The sequence below is a fragment of the Protopterus annectens genome, chromosome 6.part0 (genome assembly GCF_019279795.1).
Source record: "Protopterus annectens isolate FY-2018-M chromosome 6.part0, PAN1.0, whole genome shotgun sequence".
NCBI classification, from domain to species: Eukaryota; Metazoa; Chordata; order Ceratodontiformes; family Protopteridae; genus Protopterus; species Protopterus annectens.
The window spans coordinates 1,158,177,061-1,158,199,837 of NC_056737.1; the positions used below are offsets into that span (position 1 = coordinate 1,158,177,061).

The 22,777-nt window shown below is 46.3% G+C and overlaps 1 protein-coding gene across 1 annotated transcript in view; it reads right to left on the reverse strand.

Moving 5' to 3' along the window:
- Window positions 1–22,777, reverse strand: part of IFIH1 (interferon induced with helicase C domain 1) — a 2,457,004-nt gene that overhangs the window by 1,215,248 nt on the left and 1,218,979 nt on the right. The gene's annotated exons all lie outside the window — the stretch shown is intronic.

Genomic DNA, 22,777 nt, shown 5'->3' on the forward strand with positions numbered 1-22,777 from the left:
TGGCATATGGAATAAGGAGTATGCAAGATGCCATGAATCCCATGGCTTGCAGGATTTCCCTTGCAGAAAGCTGGGGCCTGGTAGCCAGTTGAGAGAAGTAAGCTGATAGGAAACTTTGTTTCTCTGGTGTTAGGCATGCCATCTGGGATGCTGTGCCCAGACTTGCTCCCAGGAAGATCATCCTTTTGGTGGGTACTTGTTTGGATTTTTTTCATTGACTGTGTACCCTAAGGAGATTAGTAGGTCCTTTACAAAGGCCAGGTCTTTGAGCAGCTTTTCCTGGCTGTCTGCCTGAATAAGGCAGTCATCTAAGTAGGGATAAATCTGAATATTTCTTTGTCTGTTAAAAGCAATAGCCGGAGCCAGACATTTTGTGAAAACTTTGGGAGCAGTAGATTAGCCAATGGGAAGTGCAGAGAACTGAAAGTGCTGAGATCCTGCCCTGAAGCAGAGATATTTTCTGCAGGACTCCCTGATGGGAATGTGGAGGTAGGCCTCTTTTAGGTCCAGGGTGACTAGCCAAGCGTCCTTGGACAGCATGGGTAGCAGCTGCTGGAGGGTGAGCATTTTGAATTTTGGGATCACCAGGAAGGTGTTTAGAATGGACAGATCGAGGATGGGGCACCAGGTGCCCTCTTTTCTGAGTACCAGAAAACATCTGGAGTAGAACCCTTGGCCTATCTGTTCTGCAGAAACATGTTCTACTGCTCCCAAGGAGAGCAGGGTATGGATTTACTTTTGAGCCTCTGCCCACTGATTTGGTGGTAGATCTGGGAACCCTTTGGGAGTTGGAAGGGTGTGGAAGGAGAATTTGTACCCCTGAGACACAATGTTCAGAACCCATTGGTCCTTGGTAATGGTGGCCCAGGTGCTTGAGTGAAAGGAGAGTTTTCCTCCTAGAGGTATGTGATGGTGGGCAGAGGCAAGGTAGAGAGGGGGTGAGTCATTGTGAGTTTTAGCCATAAGGGGTGGCTTAGAACTCCCCGGTTTTGAAGCGGAGGCAGTCCACTGCTTAGATCTCTGCAACCCATTGGACTGCTGTCTTGGAGGTCTGTTTCTATGGGGCCTAGGCTGTCCCTGTTTACTAGGTGCACGAAAGGACCAGTGTTTTGAAGGAAAATGCTTGCTGAACCTAGGAGGCTGTACCTGTAAGAAATCTTTAACGGTCTGCATAGATTTTGCTTTCTCTTCAATATTTTTAACACCTCTTCTGCTTTAGTACCAAATAAGTTATCTTTGTGCAAGGGTGCATCCAACAATTTTGATTTGACATGGTCTAGTAGGGGTTGTTCCTTAAGCCATGCATGTCTTCTAATGACAGATCCGGTGAATGCTGCCCTGCAGGAAGCTTCTAGGGCATCAAAACTGCAGTGCAAAGTCTGTTTAGTTTTAGTTACTTGATAAGCAGAGTGCATTAATTCCTGTAAATCTTTAGATTCTGCCCATGCAGGAAAGAAGGTATTTTTTTGTTTAAGGAGTTCCAAGGTATGTTGCTGATATTTAAGCATATGGAACTGACAACTGAGTGCCCTGATACAAGAGCAGCAGAGGTGTATACTTTTTTATCCCATCTGTCCAGTGCTCTGGAATCCCTGTCTGAGGGGGTGGGATTCTTAGCTGAAATAGCTTTAACCCCTTTTGGGCCTTGAGTAATGATCTCAGGGTCTGCTGCTGGGTTTTTAAAGAGATATTTGTGAGAGTCAGGGAGTCTGTAATACCTGTCTGGCTTTCTGGGAGCAGGAGGAAGGGCGTCTGAAGTCATGCTGGATTCAAGGAAGACATCATCTACCACCTCTGGGACTGGGGGGATGGCTAAGGGCCTGTGCTGTGGAAGGTCCAGGAACTCTCTGAGTCTCTTTTTAGACTGTGGGTAGTCTTGACTCTCCCACTTGAAATGCTCCCTTCAAGTATGCAGGGTTTCCCCAAAGGAAAAATCCTCTGGGGGAGAGACTGAAGGAATAGATTCCTCTGCATCAGAATCCTCATATGTAGAGAGGGGCTGCATGTCTTCATAGTCAGATGCATCAGATTCATCTGACTCTTGTTCAGACAAAACATTTGGAGACAGATCTTTTTCTTTTTGAGGGAATGGCTTGGATTCCCCTAATCAGCATGATAAGATCCTCTGCCATTCTAAGCATTTGTGACTGAGGCAAGAGAGCAGGTGCCAAAGAACATCTGGAAGGTGTTTTTTTGGGGGTGGTTTGACCCTTGGGCCTAAGGAACTCGGTAAGTTTAGAAAGAATGGAAGCCGTGAAAGAAGGCGTTGGTTTATGTCTGGATTTGGTGTTGCGAAGGACTTCCTCAGAAGCTGGTGCCTGCACAGTGGCTCCGGACCCATCCAAGGTAGAGACAACCACAGAATTCTTAGACGAAGAAGAGTTCTGCGGCACACCGGACTCCAAAAGGCTCTCGGCAGAGGCCTGCAAATTAACTGAAGTGGACATCAGGGGCTGCAAAAGAGCCTCACTGAATTCCGGAGGACCAACAACAAGCTTGGCGGTAACGTCATCAGAAGGTTTAGTCCTGTGCCTCTGTCTTTATCTTTTTTCCGAAGGTCTGCAGTCAGATGGCTTATGGAAGCCATATTGGAATTCGAGGACTGTAAATGGAAATATCTGTCTACAATAAGGGCCCAATGACAAATAGTTCTGGTGTTAAAGCACAGAACTGACAACAAGGGACATCGTGGTCTGGGCCTAGACAAGTTACGCAGTAGGAATAGAAGTTCCGGTCTGGTATCTGCTTTCCACAGGCAAGACAATTATTAACTTTTTCTGATATCAGTTAATGCAAGAAAAAAGGATCACCAACGGGGTACTTCGCTTTCGAAGACTTCAACTTCAATTCGGAAATGAAACTTAGGTAGCAGCCGACCAGCCCTTGTGTGAACTGCTTCTGCTTTGGCACCATGGCAAGAAAGACTGATGTAATTATGTCAGCTGCCTTCCTTTATACCCCTGACGACCTGACGTCAATCTTCAAGTGAGAGTAACCGACGCAGAAATACTAAGTCGCTGGTATTCAGGCCGGCCGAGTGCTACCCTAGCAGGGATAACCCAAATGTGATGACTGCAACAGTGAAACACAAAGAACATACATACACACACACACACACACACACACACACACACACACACACACACACACACACACACCAAAAAATGCCACTGAGCATAACACAACAGAAGCCCCAACACCAAATTCAGTGGTTGTAGGTGTTAGTAAGGCAGTGATATCTACAAACATCTACTGTTACAGGTGAGTAAGACTTGTAAACTGTACGATATTCAACAAACACACTGCCTTACTGGTACATGGGTAGATTCCCAAAGCTTACACAACCTGGGAGGCAGAAGGGTAAGGGTCCAGGAGCCCCAGAGGAACAGTCCTAGTATAGCCTGCTCTGGATTTAGAAAGGGCATCCAGTTTCTACTGCCTTGTAAAGGTATGGACAGAGGACTAAGCTGTTGCCTCTAGAATCCTTTTAGAGCCCATCCCTTTGAAATAAGCCCCTGAAAAGGAAAACACCCTGGTAGAATGTCCCTTCATCTTGCCTGACTTCACCTTGTCGTGGTGGATGTAACAAAAGGACAATACCAGAGGACAACCAGCAAGCAATGGCTTGCTTGGAGACAGGTTGATACTTCTTTGCCCATGTAGGAAATAAAAAGCCTTCAGAAGTACCTTGTGAATCAGTAGATATGGTGGAAACACATACAAGAATACACCCATCCAAGGGAACGAGAATGCATCTGTCCTCCAAGCATACCTGCAAGGATGTCTGGAACAGAATTTCTCCAGCTGTCCATTTTGAAAAGAGGTGAACAGATCTATTTGAGGCATTCCCCACATTTGGACTAGATTCTGGAACACCACTGCCTTGAGCTGTCACTTGTGCAGGTCTGCCTAGGAGCCACTTAGTCTGTATGTCACATTTTTCTCTGATGAGCTGTATGATGCCTGAAGAGTCAGAGAATGCTGTAAAGCATGCTCCCAGGACATCACTGCCAAGTGGCAGAGAGGGTTTGACCTTGAATCCTCTTCTGGTGTTGTCTGTAACCACAAGAAGAGGACCTGGCATTCACAGGTGGTGAAGGACTTTCAAGGCATGTATCACCACCGACCTTTTCTTAATACTGATGTGCTTCTGTGCATCCTTGGGCCATCAGTGACCTGCACTTACACTCCCATTGAAACCATTCCCCAAGCAAAGTTGGAAGACTCTGTCTGGATAGATTGTGCTGGAACAGGTGGGAGTACTGGACTGATGCTAAACAGTGCTCTCCAACACTGTAACTATTGTCTGATAAAGGGCAGCACTGGCAACTGTGATTCCAGGGAATGTAGGTGGTGAGTCCAACAATTTCAGACATATCACTGAATTTTCCTCAGGTGGAGACAAGCCAGTGGTATCCTAAGAATCTTGGATGCCACCAGTCCTAGGAAGGTCTTTAGGAATTCTCTTGCCGAGGCGACGTTCCTCATGGAGAATTCCTGAAACACCAAGTGAGCTTGCCTGGCAACACAGGCTCTTGTCTTCAGGATAGAAGACCATTCTTTAGTTGGTGTCAATTAAGCACCCTAGGAAGACACGTCTTTATGATGGTGTAAGCATGACTTACAAAGGTTCAACTTGAACCCTAACTGGGAGAATAAGGTTGAGATCTTCTCTAGCAATTCCAAACACCTGGACAGAGACTCTGCACAGATCAGCAAGTCTTCCAAGGAAAGACAAATGTGAATGCTAAGAGTCTGATAGTGGGCTACTACAAGGCAAAGCATTTGGTAAATACTCAAGATGCAGAACAGTCCAAAGGGCAATGCAAAAATACAAAGACCTGAAAGTGCCAACCAGACACAACAAATCTCAGATATCTCCTAAAGCAATGAGCAATGGAGACATGATGATACACATCCTTTAAGTTCAGGGTTACCATGAAGCAGTGTCCATCAAAAGAGGAACCAATGACAGCAGGGTGAGCATCTTGAATTTAACTAAAGTATTCTGAAAAGATAGGTTAAACTCTGATCTCCGCACAACAGCTCTTTTTTGGGAATTTGGAAAATTCTGAAATAGAAATCTTTCATTCTTTCTGAAGGAGTGATCTGTTCGATGATCCACAAGTCCTGCACTTGCCAGAGTTTAGAGGGAATAACAAAGTCTGGTCTGGTGGGTGAGGGGGAACTCCCTTGAAGTGTTCCTTCCACTGTCACCTATAACCTCTGCCTATGATGCTGAGTACCCATTTGCCAGAAACCACTGATGGCCAGGCCTCCTTGTTGAGAGTTAATTTTCAAGATGGGGCACCCAGAGGGGGACTTGAGAAAGATGGGTGCCGCACCTCAGCATAGTCGTCGGTTAGAAAGGAGTTTTCCTTTCTGCGAAAAGAACTCTCCTTGTTAGGTTTGGCTGAGTTCTTGTCCTGCCATTTCCTTTTGGTGCACTGTTTTTTGTTCAGCTGGGATATCTGTTTGTTGACCCACTGAAAATTACACTGCTTACTGGAGGGAAACTGGAACATGGGCCATTTTTGACACCCTGTACATTAGTTTACATCTGTCATCCTAGTTAAAAGTATCTGATTAGCTTCTGTACCACAACAAACAGAACCAAGTGAAGCATCCATTATCTTATTTTTTAACTCATTAGAAAGTTCTTGACTGTGTAACCAATCATACCATCTTTTCAACATCACTGTATTGATAGAAACAGTATCGGCCTCCTCTAAGGCACTCTTGAAAGCATGTTTAGACACTAAGGAGAAATTGGAAACAATAGCTTTCACATATACATTTTGCTCAGCAGGTATCAATGCAGCTAACTTGTGTAAACTATATATACACTTCAACACAAACTTCCACATAAAACACTGGTAGTTAAACACTTTAAAAGCAACCGTGCTGAAATGTGCCAGCTTCTTTCACTGGGATTCCTTCCACACATTTAAATCAGCTACCACACCTGAGGTACTCCATGTCCAACTAACCTTAGATAAAGTTCCAAACCATATTCTTGCTGGGTCTATATCAGTTCCGCGAAAATCCATTTCAGCGAATACCAAAAGAGCGACACGTATTAATCGAGCCGTGAATAGACCGAACGCACTAAACTGCAAAATTTAAAACATCGAACAGTCATAGTCGGCCAACCCCACCACCCACTACATACTACCTACCCAAACAAAATAAATAAACCACATACATACACTAACCAAACCCTACTCCTAACCCTAAAGTAAAGCATCAAAACCCAACTTCTAACCCTACACTAAACCCCACATACACAACTATCTATGCACTATCCTTAACCCCTCCCTAACCCTAAGGTCCATAACTATCGCACACTTCCCCTAAGGAGATATACCCAAACAAAATAAATAATACACATAAACAAATTTAACAAAACAGGAAGTTATGTACTCACCATAACGTTCGATGTATGTAGTCCATCTCGCCTCACATTCTTACCAGTGGGTTCGGAGCCGAATATCTGCTCCGACTCGGCCAAACTTTTCTAGCTCGAAGTCTTCTATTGGCTGGGCTAAGCAGGTATCCCATGGTGCACTGCTCCATATCCCCAGATCTAGTTTGCTGCAATGCGCATTCATACCCCATGCATACACAACATCCAGATAAAAAGACTAAGCTAAAGTAAAAGGAACTGTAAATAACAACCTAACCTCCAGATCCTCCAGGAAGGGGGAAGGTGGGCAGGTAAGTAAGAATGTGTGGCGAGATGGACTACATACATCGAACGTTATGGTGAGTACATAACTTCCTGATGTTATGTAGTCCTATCTCACCTACATTCTTACCCGTGGGACAGCGTCCCTAGCACCTACATCCTGGGTGGCTCATAGGAAAATACTCCTGAGTACTGTGGAGCCAAAGAACGACCTGCCCCTAGAAACCACGTCCAATTTGTAATGAGAAACAAATGTGTAAGGAGAAGCCCAAGTAGCTGCAGCACATATATCATCCATTGACAATCTGGCCTGATAGGCTGTAGAAGTAGAAACAGCTCGAGTAGAGTGAGCCTTGACCGGAAATAGCAGATCTTTTCCTCCCGCTTGGTAGGCGAAAGATATGCAACTAAATATCCATCTGGATATGGTGACCTTGGAGACAGGGGACCCAATTTTGTTTTCCGAAAAGGAGACAAATAGTTGCTCCGACTTCCAGATGTCTTTTGTTCAGTGCAGATAGAAGCATAACTGTCTGTGTACATCCAATTGATGAAATTTAAATTCTGCCTTGTTTGAAAATTGAGGAAAGAATACAGGCAACTCAATGGATTGATTAAGATTAGACAGAGAAGCCACTTTAGGAAGAAAAGAAGGGTTTGGTCTAAGAGAAACCCTGTCCTTATGGAAGATTAAGTAGGGAGGTTTGATAGAGAGAGCTTGAATTTCTGAAACTCGCCTTGCTGAAGTGATTGCTGTTAAGAAGGCTGTTTTCCAGGTCAAGAATTTCAATTCACAGGTAGCTGCAGGCTCAAAAGGTGGTGAAGTAAGGGCTTGTAGAACAAAATTGAGATCCCAGGGCATGATAGGTTCGGAGACCGGGGGACGGAGTAACAGAGTACCCTTCAGGAACGCCTTGCAGAGTCTATGGGCCATGAGAATAGGCTCATTCGCCACATGAAAATTAGAGATCGCAGCCAATTGAACTTTGATGGTAGCTGATGCGGAACCCTGATGGAAAAGCATAGACAAAAACTCCAAGACTGAAGCTATTGGAGCTGTGTAAGGATCGCCCAAATAGAAAACCTCTTCCATTTGCTGGAAAAAATCTTCCTAGTAGATGGCTTATGAGAGGAAGATAAAATGTGAACCACTCCCGGTGAAAATTTATGAAGCCTAACTAACGACGGAAGTGGAGTAGCCAGGCTGTCAACCGGAGGGTCATGAGAGAGGGGTGGAACTGTCCCGACATGTGTGTCAGTAAATCCGGTTGCGGGTCCAGAATCCAAGGAGTGTGTACAATGTATGGTTGAAGAAAAGGGAACCAGACTTGACGAGGCCAGTGTGGAGCAATCAGAATCATTCTGCTTCCCAAGGATTGCGCTTTCTGAATCACCTTTGAGAGCAAGGGAAATGGAGGGAAAGCATAAAGCAGACCGGAGGGCCAATTGTGAACCAGAGCGTCCCTGGGTGACTCACCCTGTGGGGGGATCAGCGTGAAGTAGTTGTTGCATTTGGCATTAAGGGGGCTGGCAAAAAGGTCGCAGCAAGGCTGACCCCATCTGCTGAAGATTCGTTCTGCAATCAGACGATTCAGGGACCACTCGTAAGGCATCAGAATAGCTCTGCTTAGCCTGTCCGCAATCACGTTGGACTTCCCCGGAATGTGCGTTGCCACCAGAAAACGTTGGGAAGTTACTGCCCACTGCCACACTCGCATGGCCTCTCTGCACAGAGGGTAAGACCTGGTTCCCCCTTGCTTGTTTAGATACCACACTACTAATGTGTTGTCTGAGTGTACTGCAATCGTCCCTAGAGGTAGAAAGCTCTGAAGTGTCTGCAACGCAAGTAGCACTGCTCTCATCTCTAGGACGTTAATATGCAGATGTATCTCGTGATCCTGCCATGTGCCTTGGATTGTCCTGCCTAGATAATGCCCCCACCCCCCATCTGGGAGGCGTCCGTGGTCACTGTGGCAACCGGGATGTGTGGAACGAAGGGCCTTCCCCTGTCCAAATTTTTGGTACAAAGCCACCAACTGAGGTCCGGTTTGCATCTGTCCATGAGCAAAATGGGGTGAGAAAGTGGAAATTTTTGGAGAGACCATTGAACAAAGAGAAGCCATTGGAGAAGTCTCATGTGCAATCTCGCTAGAGGGACCAACATAATTGTTGCTGCCATGGTCCCCAGGAGTTGGTGAACCCACCTTGCCTTTGCTTTCTTCAGGGGCATCAGGATGTGCATTTGTTGTTGCAAAATTTTGATCCTCTCCTGCGGTAAAAATGCTCACATTTGAATGGTGTCTAATTGTGCACCTATAAAGGTGACACGCTGCGAGGGAAACAAATCAGATTTTTCCCAATTTAGTGTTATACCCAACTGTTGACATAGAGTGATGGTAGCGTCCCTGGTTTGGACTAGTAAATGCCTGGTGGGGGCGGTAAGGAGCCAGTCGTCCAGATACGGAAACACTTGGAATCCCTGACGTCTCAAGTGAGCCGTCACCACTGCCATGCACTTGGTGAACACGTTGGGGGCTGTGGTGAGACCAAAGGGCAGTGCTCGAAACTGGAAATGACTGGCTCCCAGCCGGAAGTGTAGGTGACTCCTGGATGCCCTGTCCATTTTTACATGGTAGTAGGCATCCTTGAGGTCGATGGAGCACATCCATACCTCCTCTCCCAACAATGGGAGAATCAATTGTAGTGTGACCATATGGAACTTGGACTTCTGTACATAGTTGTTTAGTTGGCTGAGATCTAATATGGGTCTCAGGTCCCCTGTTCTTCTCGGCACCAAAAAGAATCTTGAGTAAGTCCCTAATCCGATTTGGTCTGAGGGGACACTCTGGATGGCTCCTTTTCCTAGCAGCTTTGAAACCTCCAAGGCTGCTTGATCCCTTTGACTGGGTGGAACGTCTGGGATATTTCTGATTGATGGGGGGTCTGATGTAAACGGAATGAGGTAACCTCCAGAAATTATTCGTAACACCCATCGGTCCTGGGTGATGCTTTTCCAGGCTTCCGGATATAACAAAATTCGACCCCCGACTGGCTCCGGATAAGCACAGCTGGGCACTCCCTCAGGAACGAGAGTAGGGGAGCCGCGAAAGGAATCATGGTCTCACGAATTGCGGGGGCCCCCTCTGCCTCTAGAGCGGTGTCTCCCTGAATAACCTCCCCCTCCTCTGCCTCTGGAGGGGGACTCACCTTGTGCGGTAGGAAAAAACCTCTGTGATTTCTTGAACCACATCTTCCCACCCCGCTGGGCCTTGGGGTAAGGCCTAGAAGGAAGGGAAAAACAGACCCCTATCGCAGACAGGGTCTTTCCCTCTTGCTCGCACCTGGTGAGGGTGTCTTTCACTTTGGTTCCGAACAAAGAAGAACCATCAAAGGGGGCGTCAGTGAAGGAAGACTTGAAGGCCTCCGCAAAGTGACACAGGCGCAGCCAGGCTTGCCTTCTAAGGGCGACTCCTGAGCTTGCTGCCCTACTCGCTCCCTCGGCTGTCCCTCGGCTGCATATGAAATGAGCCACATGGAGGAGTTGACAATGGAATTGAGAGTAGACACCTAGGTGTTAACCGTCTGGGCCACTGCCTCAGGGACGTTACCCGCAAGAGTATCTCCTAACTCCTTGAGGAGATCTCTCTGGAGCCGAGTGAAATGGGACAGATAGTTCAGCGACCATAAGGCAAAGGTTGCTGATGAGAGGGTATGCTTCCCATACTGGTCCATGGTCCTAGACTCCTTGTAAGGAGGACGGACGGAGGAAGAGGACTCTGCTACTTCCTTCTGAGTGGCCGCCACCACCACCATGGCATCTACAGGGACTCCTTTGGACAAGAACTCCTTACCCTGGGGAGCAGAAAGAAACTTGTTGGGGCGCCTGGGTATGGGCTCCACAGAAGCAGGGTTTTCCCACACCCTTCGACAAATTAAATCAAGGAGCTCGTCGAAGGGTGGGGACACCCAGGAGGCAGATGGCTGAGCACCAAAGGCCTTAAAGAAAACCGACTCCTCTCGGAAGGGGCTTTGGAAGGCCAGTCACCTCTTTGCTTCAGTATCTCCAGGATGTCAGAGAAGGAAACATCATCAGAGGATGACTTGGGGTACTCCTCCGATTCCTCGAGGTCAGTATCAGACATCAGGGACTCATCCTGGGAGTCTATGTGCTTCCTCTTGCACGTTTTCTTTCTAGGGGGCTCCTCAGGCACGAACTCTGAAGGGCCCTCAGAAAGTGGGGGACCACTCGTGGGGGTATCCCTAGGCCTTGGTGCTCTGCTGTCCATGGATAGGTGGTGAACAGAGGCTCTCACCGGAGTGGTGGGGGACAGAGTGACCGATCCGCCTGAGGTAGCTGACGATCTGGCCAGCGCAGTCCACATGGCCTCGAATGCTGGTCCCCCCGAGTCTGAGGACGGGCCCACCTCTGAGACCACGACGGGAGTCGGGATTCCCTGAGCCGAGGCACCGAGAGGGAGACTCGGAACCAAAATATGTCCCGAGATGTCCCCCTCGGGCCCGACCGAAGAATCCCAAGTCCCGAACTCCGAGGATGGAGCCGACAGGGTCGGAGCCGATGTCGGTACTGATGGAGCCGGAGGGGCCATCAGAACTGGACTAGCAACATCACACGGTGTGGAACACTCTGGCTCTGAAGACAGAGATTTGCTCAGAGGAGGAATGATCGAAGCAGGGGTTGTGATGGGCTATGGAGCCGACCGGGCCAGAGCCGAAAACAATTTTGCCAAAACCGGTGACTGTAGGAGCCTCTGGACCACCCTATCAACATCCACATCCGAAAGTGTCCTGGAGGATTTGGAGGACAGGGAGGGAGATCGAGATCTCCTCTCAGGAGAGACTGGTCCGAGACTGGGCGATCGGCTCCGAAGAGGTTCCAAAATAACAGGAGCTGACGCCGGTTCCATCAACACCGACACTTCCTGCGGCCCCGAGGACAGTGGAGCTGAGGAGGTCGATGCAATTTTTGTGACTTTCTCCGGAGGCTCTGATGAAGCTGACAGAGCCGGAGATCTCTTTTTTGACTTGGATGATTTAGCCTTAGCACTGGGAGAAGAATCTAAGACCTCTTCGAAAGAGGGTTTCAAGAGTCCCTTTAGGATCAGCTTATTCTTTCTCTCTTCGAGCACTCTGGGACTGAACACGACAAAAGCTGCAGGACTCCTGCAGATGAATGGCTCCCAGGCAATAAACACAAATAGAATGCCCATCGGTGATGGACATTTTGTACCCACATTTAGAGCACTTTTTGAAACCGGAAGGTTTGTGCTCTTTGGAATATTTAGACATGTTCACCAGACACACCAACAACGTGACCCAAGAGAAAGTCTGACAGGAAAACTCACAGACACTCAACACCACAAAAAACGCGGGAATCAGTCAAGTAGAAACAGTACACACACTCTAGAGAGACACACTGAGACCAACTAAGCCAAAAACCTCTAACTAAAATGGTTTATGACTACAAAGGAGGATAACTGAAAAACAAACCTCTAATTTAAATGGTTTGACAATATAAGGATGAAAGGACTAGGTCCTCTAACTGAAACGAGCCTAGCCCGAGGAAACAGTTATCGGGATACCACAAAACAAACACACTACCAAATGCTAAACAACACTAGGGACAATAGCTATGAAAATAGCTTTTTGTTTAGAACAATAAATCTTTCTTAAGACAAGAAAAAGGTACTTAGCCACAGCCAAGAGCGAGACCACGTCCAAGCTACACGAGCAGTAAACTAGATCTGGGGATATGGAGCAGTGCACCATGGGATACCTGCTTAGCCCAGCCAATAGAAGACTTCGAGCTAGAAAAGTTTGGCTGAGTTGGAGCCGATATTCGGCTCTGAACCCACTGGTAAGAATGTAGGCGAGATAGGACTACATAACATCCCTACTTCTAACACTACACTAAACACCACATACACAACTATCTATGTACTATCCTTAAACCCTCCCTAACCCTAAGGTCCGTAACTACCGCACACTTCCCCTACGGTGATATACCCTAACAAAATAAATAATACACATAAATACATGTAACAAAACCCTACTTCTAACACTACACTAAATCTTACATGCATTACCTATCTATACACTTACCTTAACCCGCACCCTACCCCAAGGTCCATAACTATCGCACACTTACCTTACGGAGCTATACCGCATACGGGCTATCCAAACCACTTCAACATTTCGCTGTTTTGGATGTTCAGAGTTTACGTAGTTCATGCAATACATGTCGATCATTTCATATTCGCGGAAACGGCATTTTGATCGTCTGATAAGGACTCATTCTTGCTAGCTATAGGTCCCTGTCTATGACCAAGGATAACCACAACATGTACTTGAATGTGCTGAAGTCACTCACCATTCATCCCAACACCATATTCATGGGTAATTTCAACTATCTCACCATAATCTGGGGATATATACACAACACTAACATGCAGGTCCAGAATTCTTGATTTTGTCAATGTAAACACCCTGGAACAGGCAGTCTGCACATCTACTCCGGGTGTAAATATCCTGGATCTGAATCTCATAAATATTGAAAGAATATTGCACTCCCAGTGTAATTTCCTTACTGATCATATCAGATCACAAAGATGCCACCCTTGAAATAAGAAGTTATGTACTCACCATAACATTCCATGTGAGTTGCTCCATCTTGCCTTCATTCTTCACTGATGGGTTCGGAGCCAATCCATCAGCTCCGACACGGTCATTAGCAAAGCTCAAGGTTTACCTGTAGCTCGAGACCAAGCCCCTTATCTCATGATGCACTGCTGGAATTACCTCAGATCTTGTTTGCTGCGTGTACCATATCCCTGTAAGAGAACTACTCTCCCAAGAGAAAGAAGGATTGAATAACCAGGATGAGACCAGCCTCAAGGTCAACTATCAGCCAGGTGGGGGAATGGAGGGAGGGACGTAAGAATGAAGGTGAGATGGAACAACTCACATGGAACGTTATGGAGAGTACATAACTTCTTAATGTGAAGTTGTTCAATCTCGCCGTTCATTCTTCATTGATGGGTAGCGTCCCTAGCACCCTGAATCTCGGGTGGCTCATGGGAGTACATTCTTCAGGACCATAGACCCAAAGGAAGCCCTGTCCCTGGAGGCCTTATCAACTTTGTAATGAGTGATAAAGGTATGAGGTTTAGACCAAGTGGCTGCAGCACAAATGTTATCAAGGGGTAATTTGGCTTGAAATGCAGAAGATGTAGAAACTGCTCTGGTAGAATGAGCTTTAATCTTGTGTAGTAAAGGCATATTAGCAGCTGAATAAACAAAAGTGATACAATCAGATAGCCATTTAGAAAGCATTGATTTAGCCACTGGTCTACCTTTTCTGGCTTCAGAGAAAGACACAAAGAGCTGGTCTGATTTTCTAACATCTTTTGTTCTGTCCAAATAATATCTGAGGTGTCTGTGAACGTCACGTTTGTGCAGCATGTACTCTAATTTGTTGGAATGGTTAGGGAAGAAGACTGGCAACTCAATGACTTGGTTGATATTGGATTCAGAACAAACTTTGGGCAAAAAAGAGGGGGTTTTCCTAAGCGATACTCTATCAGCATGAAAAATCAAATAAGGAGGGCTGATAGATAAGGCTTGAAGTTCTGACACTCTGCGGGCAGAAGTAATAGCCTCCAGAAATATGGTTTTCCATGATAAAAAGTTAAGATCACAAGATGATGCTGGTTCAAATGGGGGAAGAATCATGCGAGACAGCATAAAGTTTAGATTCCAAGGAGAATAAGGAGTTTTCACTGGAGGTCTCATGTGGAAGGTCCCTTTGAGGAAAGCCTTGGACAACTTGTGGGACATTATGTTTAGCCCATCCACTCCTAGATGAATGTTAGATATAGCAGCCAACTGGACCCGAATTGTAGCAGCTGCAGCTCCTTCATTAAAAATCATAGTCAAGAATTCTAAAATGGACATCAGAGGGGCTTGATAAGGATCAATGTTCTGCTTAGAAGCCCATATGGAAAATCTCTTCCACTTACTAAGATATAGTCTTCTGGTGGACGGTTTATGAGATGACAAGAGGATCTGCCTTGTCTCATCAGAAAGATCATGAAGCCTGGCTATGAGGGGAACTGGAGCAGCCAAGCTGTGAGCTTCAGTGACTGCAAGGAGGGATGGAGGTCCCCCAATGGATGTATCAGAAGGTCTGAAAATGGGTCCAGAATCCATGGATCCTCCAATAGATGATGATGAAGAAATGGGAACCAAATCTGCCGAGGCCAATGTGGGGCTCAGAGGATGATAGTCCTTCCCAGCAACCTTGCTTTCTGTAAAAGTCTGGGTATAAGAAGGATTGGAGGGAATGCATAGAGGAGACCCGGGGGCCAATCGTGTACGAGTGCATCTCTCGGGGGTTGTCCCAGAGGGGGAATCAGGGCAAAGTAGCTTCTGCATTTGGTGTTGACGTGACCGGCAAAAAGATCGCAGCAAGGCTGGCCCCATTTGCAGAAAATCCTGTCCGCAATCTTTTGTTTGAGGGACCACTTGTGTGGCAACAAAATTGCCCTGCTCAGTTTGTCTGTTATCACGCTGGACCTCCCCAGAATGTGCGTTGCCAACAGAAAGCGCTGGGAGGAGACAGCCCACTGCCGAACTCTGAGGACTTCTCGGCAAAGGGCGTAAGACTTGGTCCCGCCTTGCTTGTTCAAGTACCGGGCTACCGACATGTTGTCTATCTGAATTGCATTCGTCCCTAGAGGAAGAGAGTCCTGAAAGTACTGCATTGCCAGAAGTACTGTTCTCATCTCCAGAACATTGATATGCAGGTGTGACTCTTAGATCTGTCCACGTGCCTTGGGGAGTCATTCCCAGAAAATGCACCCCCACCCTATCAGGGAAGCGTCCGTGGTCACAGTGGCTACTGGAGGGGGTAGAACAAATGGACGTCCTATAGTTACATGAAGAGACATCAACCACCACTGGAGATCTCTTCTGCAAGAGTTTGTAATCAAAATCATATGACTCCTTGGAAGTTCCTGATAGGACCATTGGGTGAACAACGGCCATTGAAGAATCCGCATGTGCATCCTTGCTAATGGTATGGCCAAGATCACTGCAGCCATCAAACCTAATACTTTTAGGACTTTTGTGGCTGGTGCTCTGTCCTACGACACTAGTGAGTTGACATGCTGGTGAAGGAGAAAGATCCTCTCGATTGATAGTCGTAGAGTGGTGGTTGAAGTGTCTAACTCTGCCCCTATAAAGACAGTATGCTGCGATGGTGACAAGGCAGATTTTTCTGAGTTGATTGTAATGCCTAAGTGATGGCAGAGTGTCAGAGTATATTCTCTTGCTTGAATAAGTTGATGCCTGGTGGTGGAGGTAAGGAGGCAATCGTCTAAGTACGGAAACACCTGGAATCCTAGACACCTCAGATGAGCCGTGACCACTGCCATGCATTTGGTGAACACTCTGGGGGCTGTAGTGAGACCAAAGGGCAGGGCTAGAAAGTGATAATGATTGGCTCCCAGCCAGAAACGCAAATGATCTCTGGATGGCCTGGCCATTTTTATGTGGTAGTACGCATCCTTGAGATCTATTGAGCACATCCAATTGTCTCTCCCTAAAAAGGAAAGTATTGACTGAAGCATGACCGTCCGGAACTTCTCTTTGTTTACAAATTGGTTGACTCTGTTGAGGTCCAAAATAGGTCTATAGTCCCCGGTTTTCTTTGGAAACAAAAAGAATCTTGAGTAAGTTCTGGATCCTAGTTGGTCTGCTGGGACTGGCTGGATGACTCTTTTTCTAGCAACTTGCGGACGTCTACAGTTGCTTGCTGCCTGTAACTGGGTGGAATGTCCGGGATTCTCCTTGGGGGCGTGGGTTGGGTGAAGAATGGTATGAAATACCCTCTGGAAATAATACTTTGTACCCTGCTGTCATTTGTTATATCTAGCCAGGCATCTGGGTATAAAGATAAGCGACCCCCGACTGCCTCCAGAGCAGGACAGTCTGGTCTCCCTTGTGTTGCGGACCCCCTCTGCGGCATCTTCCATTGTTACCCCCTCCTCTGCCCCTAGAGGGGGGTTGACCACATGTGTCCTGAAAGGCTCCTTGAGCTTTTCGGAACCACATTTTCTCTCCCCATTGGCCTTTAGGGTAAGGCCGAGTAGGGGTGGAAAAACGGACTCCGATGGCAGACAGAGTCTTTCCCTCTTGCTCACACCTGGTGAGAATTTCCTTCACTTTGGGCCCAAAGAGAGATGAGCCATCAAAAGAGGTGTTGACAAATGAAGACTTAAAGGGCTCCGCGAAGGAACACAAGCGCATCCAGGAATGTCGTCTTAGTGCAACTCCTGTACCCGCTGCTCTACTCATCCCATCAGCTGCATATAATATGAGACACATGGACGAGTTCATGATGGAATTTAAGGTAGTGAGCTGGGCGGCAACTTTGTCAGAAGCCCCTGCAGCTACAGTACCCTGAAGAGTATCTCCCAACTCCTTAAGGAGATCTCTTTACAGTCTGGTGAAGTGGGTCAAATAGTTCAGGGATCGGAGTGTAAAAGTCGCTGAACTAAACATGCGTTTCCCATATCAATCCATGATCCTAGACTCTCTGTTAGGAGGATGGATCGTCTAGGAAGTCTCAGACATTTCCTTCTTGGTGGCCACCACCAACACCACCATGGCATCAACAGGGACTCCCTTGGACAAGAAATCTTTATCTACAGTGGCAAATGAACTTGATGGCCTCCGTGGGACAGGCTCCATGGACTCCAGTGACTCCCTTTGAGAGACCAGCTGCATGACCTCATTGAAGGGCGGAGACACCCAAGAGGTGGAAGGTTGAGACCAAAAAGCCTTCAGGAGAACTGACTCATCCTCAGTAGGGAATTTGGATTGCCAATCACCCCTCTACCTAAGGATCTCGAGTCTCTCCGCAAAGGAGATTTCCTCAGAGGGGGATCGTGGGGACCCTTCTGACTCATCCAAGTCAGTATCAGATGTCAAAGAGTCCTGTGGGGAGTCCAAGTGTCTCCTCTTTCACAATCTCTTCCTGGGAGCCTCCTCAGTGGGAGCTCTGGGGAGGTCTCGGAAGAGCAAGGGGCACCCTGTGGGGCTACCCAAGGCTCAGGGTCTCTACACTTGGCCTGGACGATGGAGGCAGAAGCGGACACAGGCACTTTGGGGGAAGAAGAGGCCAGACATGGTGTCGAGGATGTCTTTGGGGACAAGGCTCTCCTCATGGCTTCGAAAGCATCATGGCTCCGATGAGAAGGAGTTGATGGACCCAAGGGAACCACCATCCCCTCCCGCACCGAGGCCATGGGCTCCAAGCTGGAGGTAGGAGCTGAGCTCATCCAAGCCGAGGCCTAGAGAGGAAGAGTCGGCACCGACAAGTCAGTGTGACTATCCTCCCTGGACCTGACAGGAGAGTGTCGGCCCCCAGAGTCCCCGGTCGGTGCAGAGAACGTCAGAATAGATGGAACCGATGACACCGGAGCAGGTCTCGGCTCCAAAGGCTCCACAAACAGCAGGGCATCCCCCTCCACCTCCAAAGATCCGGTACGGCTCGGAGGAGGAGCAGTCAAATCCGGGATGGTGGTCTTCGGTTCCGAAGCTGGGGTCGGAGCCGACAACAATTTGGCAAGGCCTGGTGCCTGCAAGAGCTTCTGTGCCAACTGGTCCATATCCAAATCCGTGAGGCTGACAGAAGATCTAGAGGAGTACACCGAAGGTGCCGATTGGAGAAGTGGAGATACAGGTCTCTCAGAGACCGGCTCCAAAACAGTGGGCCGGCTCCGAAAAGAAGAGACACTCGGCTCCGAGAGCTGTGGAGCTGAAGTCCCGGAATCCTCCACTTTCTTAGACTTTTTAGATGCCTTAGAATCAGTAGATGATTTTGATGATTTAGAGGACTTGCTGGCCTCATCCCGTCAAACAAAGCTTCAGTAAAAGGATGCTTCAGCAAACCTCGATCCACAAGTTTCCTTTTCCTCTCTAAAAGAACCCTTGAAGAAAAGGAATGGCAAATGCTACAGGACTCTTGCAAGTGCACCACACCCAAACAATACACGCACTGAACATGCCCATCAGTGAGAGACATCTTTTGTCCGCAGTCTGGACATTTTTTGAATTCAGACTTTGGGTGCTTGTCTTTTTCCTCAGACATATTAACAAACAACAACACAGACTAAACAGTCTAAAACAACCTAGAAGAAAAATCTATCCAAGGCTCAAGAAACACTTCTAATTAACCAACAGCATTTAACAAATGGCTGGAGAAAAACGGCCAACAGTATAATACAGCCTAAAAATTAAAGCTATCCTTAGGCTCACTTTAATACAAAAAACACTCTAACAATGGCCTGGGAAAATAAGGCCAACTCTACTAAAAGTGTAACAGCACACTATCTACACTATGAAAAGTATAATGCACACTGAATAACTAGGTCTAACACGAGGCTGCTATAAATATTTTAAACTATGAAGCACCAAGGGAATAGGTTTAAAGAGACAACTACAGGAGCTTAATATATAACTAACTATCTATAAAAATTAAAGAATTTTTTCAAAAAACTTGTGAGAAGCGATTTTGTGTCAAAAGAAAAAAAAAGGCTCGAGCGAACTGGAACCACTGAGATCCATGATGTGGCAAACTAGATCTGAGGTAATTCCAGCAGTGCATCATGGGATACGAGGCTTGGTCTCGAGCTACTGGTAAACCTTGACCTTTGCTAACGGCCGTGCTGGAGCCGATGGATCGACTCCGAAACCCATCAGTGAAGAATGAACGGCCAGATTGAACAACTTCACATTAAATATTAAGCCTGAACTCCCAGCAAAGCCCAGAACCTTTAAGGACATTTTCAAGGCTAATTACCTCCTATTAAGAGATGACATATTTAATTTTCAAGCCACCCGAAGCTCAGAGGTCACTCTGGGCTATCTGAAAGTGTTAACAGAAACCCTGCACAACCATACAAATAACTGCAAAGAAACAGCAGCACCAAACTGAAATAAACTTAAGACAAACTCTAAAAGCAAGCCCCCTTGGTGGACCACAATATAAATAGGTTCTCCAACAAAAGAAAGAAAATCCTGTCCAAAAATAGAAAGGGCTATGCCCAACAGCAAAAACAATCCCTTATCAGTCTTAACAAGCAACTCAGGGGATTAATGAAGTCCATCAACTTTGAGGCAAAAATACTGTCCCAGGCTAAGAATAACCATGAGCTAATAGTAAATGGAACTCTCTGTACCAAACTGGAGGATACAACAAATGGGTTCCATTCACGTAGTTGAACTTTTACAAGTTCGAACCACATTTGGTCGAGACCAGACGTTTGAATTTGTAAAAGTTCGAGCATTTGAATGGAAATCTCCATAAGCGGAGGTTTTCATTCACTTCAATGTTGTGCGAACTCAAAGTTGGTATATTTAAGTAGCGGGGGTGTGGGGGGTGCAGGGGGCTTGCCCCCCTGCTTACAGCAAGTTATTGATTTGTACGTTTTGTATTTTTTTTTTTTGCATAGTTGAAGTTCTGTAACTTTGAACTTAATGGTTTGACCATTAGGTGTTCGGAGTTACAGAACTTCGACTATCTAATATACACCTCAACAAATTTGCTGGCTGATAAATTTAGCTCAAATTTCACCCCTATCACTCCCAGTTATCCACAGGAAATGCCCGCTACAATTTCTCCCCAACTATCACTAAATTAAGGTCCTCAATGTACTTTTCAAAGCTAAAAGCACTGTACCAGTGGGTCCTGATACCATCACAGGATGTCTCCTAAATAGCTTGAAACATAACCTGTCAGGCCCACTAGAATCTCTGCTCAATCACAGCCTCCAGACTGGTTTCATCTCTAGGGAACGGAGTACTACAGTGGTCATCCCTCTACACAAAGGGGTGCCATCAACAGACCCAGGAAACTACAGATCCATAAGTTTGCTAGACTTATATGCAAGGCCATGGAAAGAATTAGTGGACTGAAAAACAAAAACAAGATATCTTCAAATATTGGACTCATTCCAGTTTGGTTTAGTCATGAGCAGGCCATGCCTACTAAACCTGTTGGATTTTTTTGAGACAGTCACTAGAGCCATGGACAAGGGCAAAACAGTGCATACTGCCTACCTCGACCTGGCAAAGGCATATGACACAATACCTCACTCATGTATTACAGATAAGCTCACAAATTTAGGTATAAATCCCTGTCACCTGATAGATATCCAAATGGCTCACCGATAAGACACATGAAGTTAGGGTGGGAATCCACCTTCACCAAGAAGCATGTTACTAGTGGTGTCCCACAGGGCTTAGTACTAGGACCTCTTCTGTTCAGAATATACTTCTCTGAAGTCAAGGCAAATGTGGAGGGCCTTTGGCTGACCAAATCTGCTGATGACAGTAAGCTGAGAGCAATAACTGAATCCCCAAAATATGCAGATATCCTCCTGGAGGGTCTAACACAGATGAATAACTGGCACCAGAACCATGGCCTAAAACTCAATGAAAAAAATGCATAATTTTACCCTTTGGGAGGATGACCAGCCATGCAAATTACAAAATTGATAACACCCCCCCCCCAAGAGGAGACATAGTGGTAAGGGATCTGGGAACTCAGGTTGACTTTAACCTGAACTTTTATCACTATGTGTCTGTGGTGGAGAGAAAAGCCCTCTAAATCCCTCTATGTGGCACAACGTATAAGCAATGGAATGGAATCCAGATCTTAAGAGATCATACTGCCACTATATTCAGCCATCATTAGACCCATAATTGAGTACAATGGACTCTCTCGCATGTACCTCATTTGCAACAACTGGAACAGCCACAGAGGTTCCTCACTAAAAGAATACAGGGTGTAAATAACATGTCCTGTGAGGACTGCCTCAAAGTGGTGCCCCTGCATTCGGTTTCCTACAGACTGCTGAGGGTGATCTATGCCTAGCCTACAAGACATTCTCTGACCCAGTCCTGATGGATTTTCTACACATTTGCAAACAAAAAGAAACAGAATTACTTAAGCTAAGGATCTTAACCTCATCTGTGACAAACAGAACATGTTTTAGGGCCAAGAATGAATCTCAAAGATTACCCCATTCTCTGGAACAGACTCCCCAATCATGTGAATCAGAGCTCTTCCTTAAGACTATTCAAACAGAACTTGGGTCAATGGATGGAAATTGCAAAATCAGCCCGACTTGTCATCTATGCCCCATATGGACAGGGGTAGCTTGCAGATGCCCTACAGCACAAGTATATACCAAAGTCATTCTAGTCCATGGGTAATGATAATTGAGAACATTGGGGTATGAATGACTAGGATTAAAAGGCTCTAGGGCCATTAGCCTAGCAACGTCTGATGGGCATATATAATCAATAATGTTTCTACAATGAGAGTGTACTGAGGCAGTGGAAAAGCTATATCTTCTTGAATTTAGCTCCGTCAGAAAAATACTGCTCAAAGCAAACTCTGCTATATGTTGGTTCCTAGAATATTTTTGCAGTGTATCAGCTGACTGCAAGACTGCAGTTATAAGAGTCATGTTTTAGACTTAATGGGTGTTTTCCATTTCCCCCACAGTTTCTGTAACTATGCAGTTAGTATATACAAGTTAGGGAATGTGGGGACAAAGTCATCCACACTGGGGATGTAGGGAAATTTCCCCCTACAAAAAATAATTTTTGCTGATTTTTCCTTAAAGCCTAGTGTGTGTGTGTGTGTGTGTGTGTGTGTGTGTGTGTGTGTGTGTGTGTGTGTGTGTGCATTCAAGGAAAATGCATCAGGTGGTATTTCTGCAGGAAGTCTGAGTTGGGGTACTCATGAAAGTGACTAACCACGGCTGCTGTTTGAACACAGATAAATGATCTATGGCCTGCTGTAGTACAGACCTGCCCCATTACAGTTAGCTCCATTCATTCAGGTGCTTCCTGCTGTTCCCCATGTGGGGTCCTACGCTGTCACTGTACCTCTCAAGCACTTGAATATCATGAAAAGCAATAGATCATATGAAAGAGAAACAAGGATGAATTGTGCTGTGTTTTGTCTGGCTACTTGTACAAATCCAAATAATATGC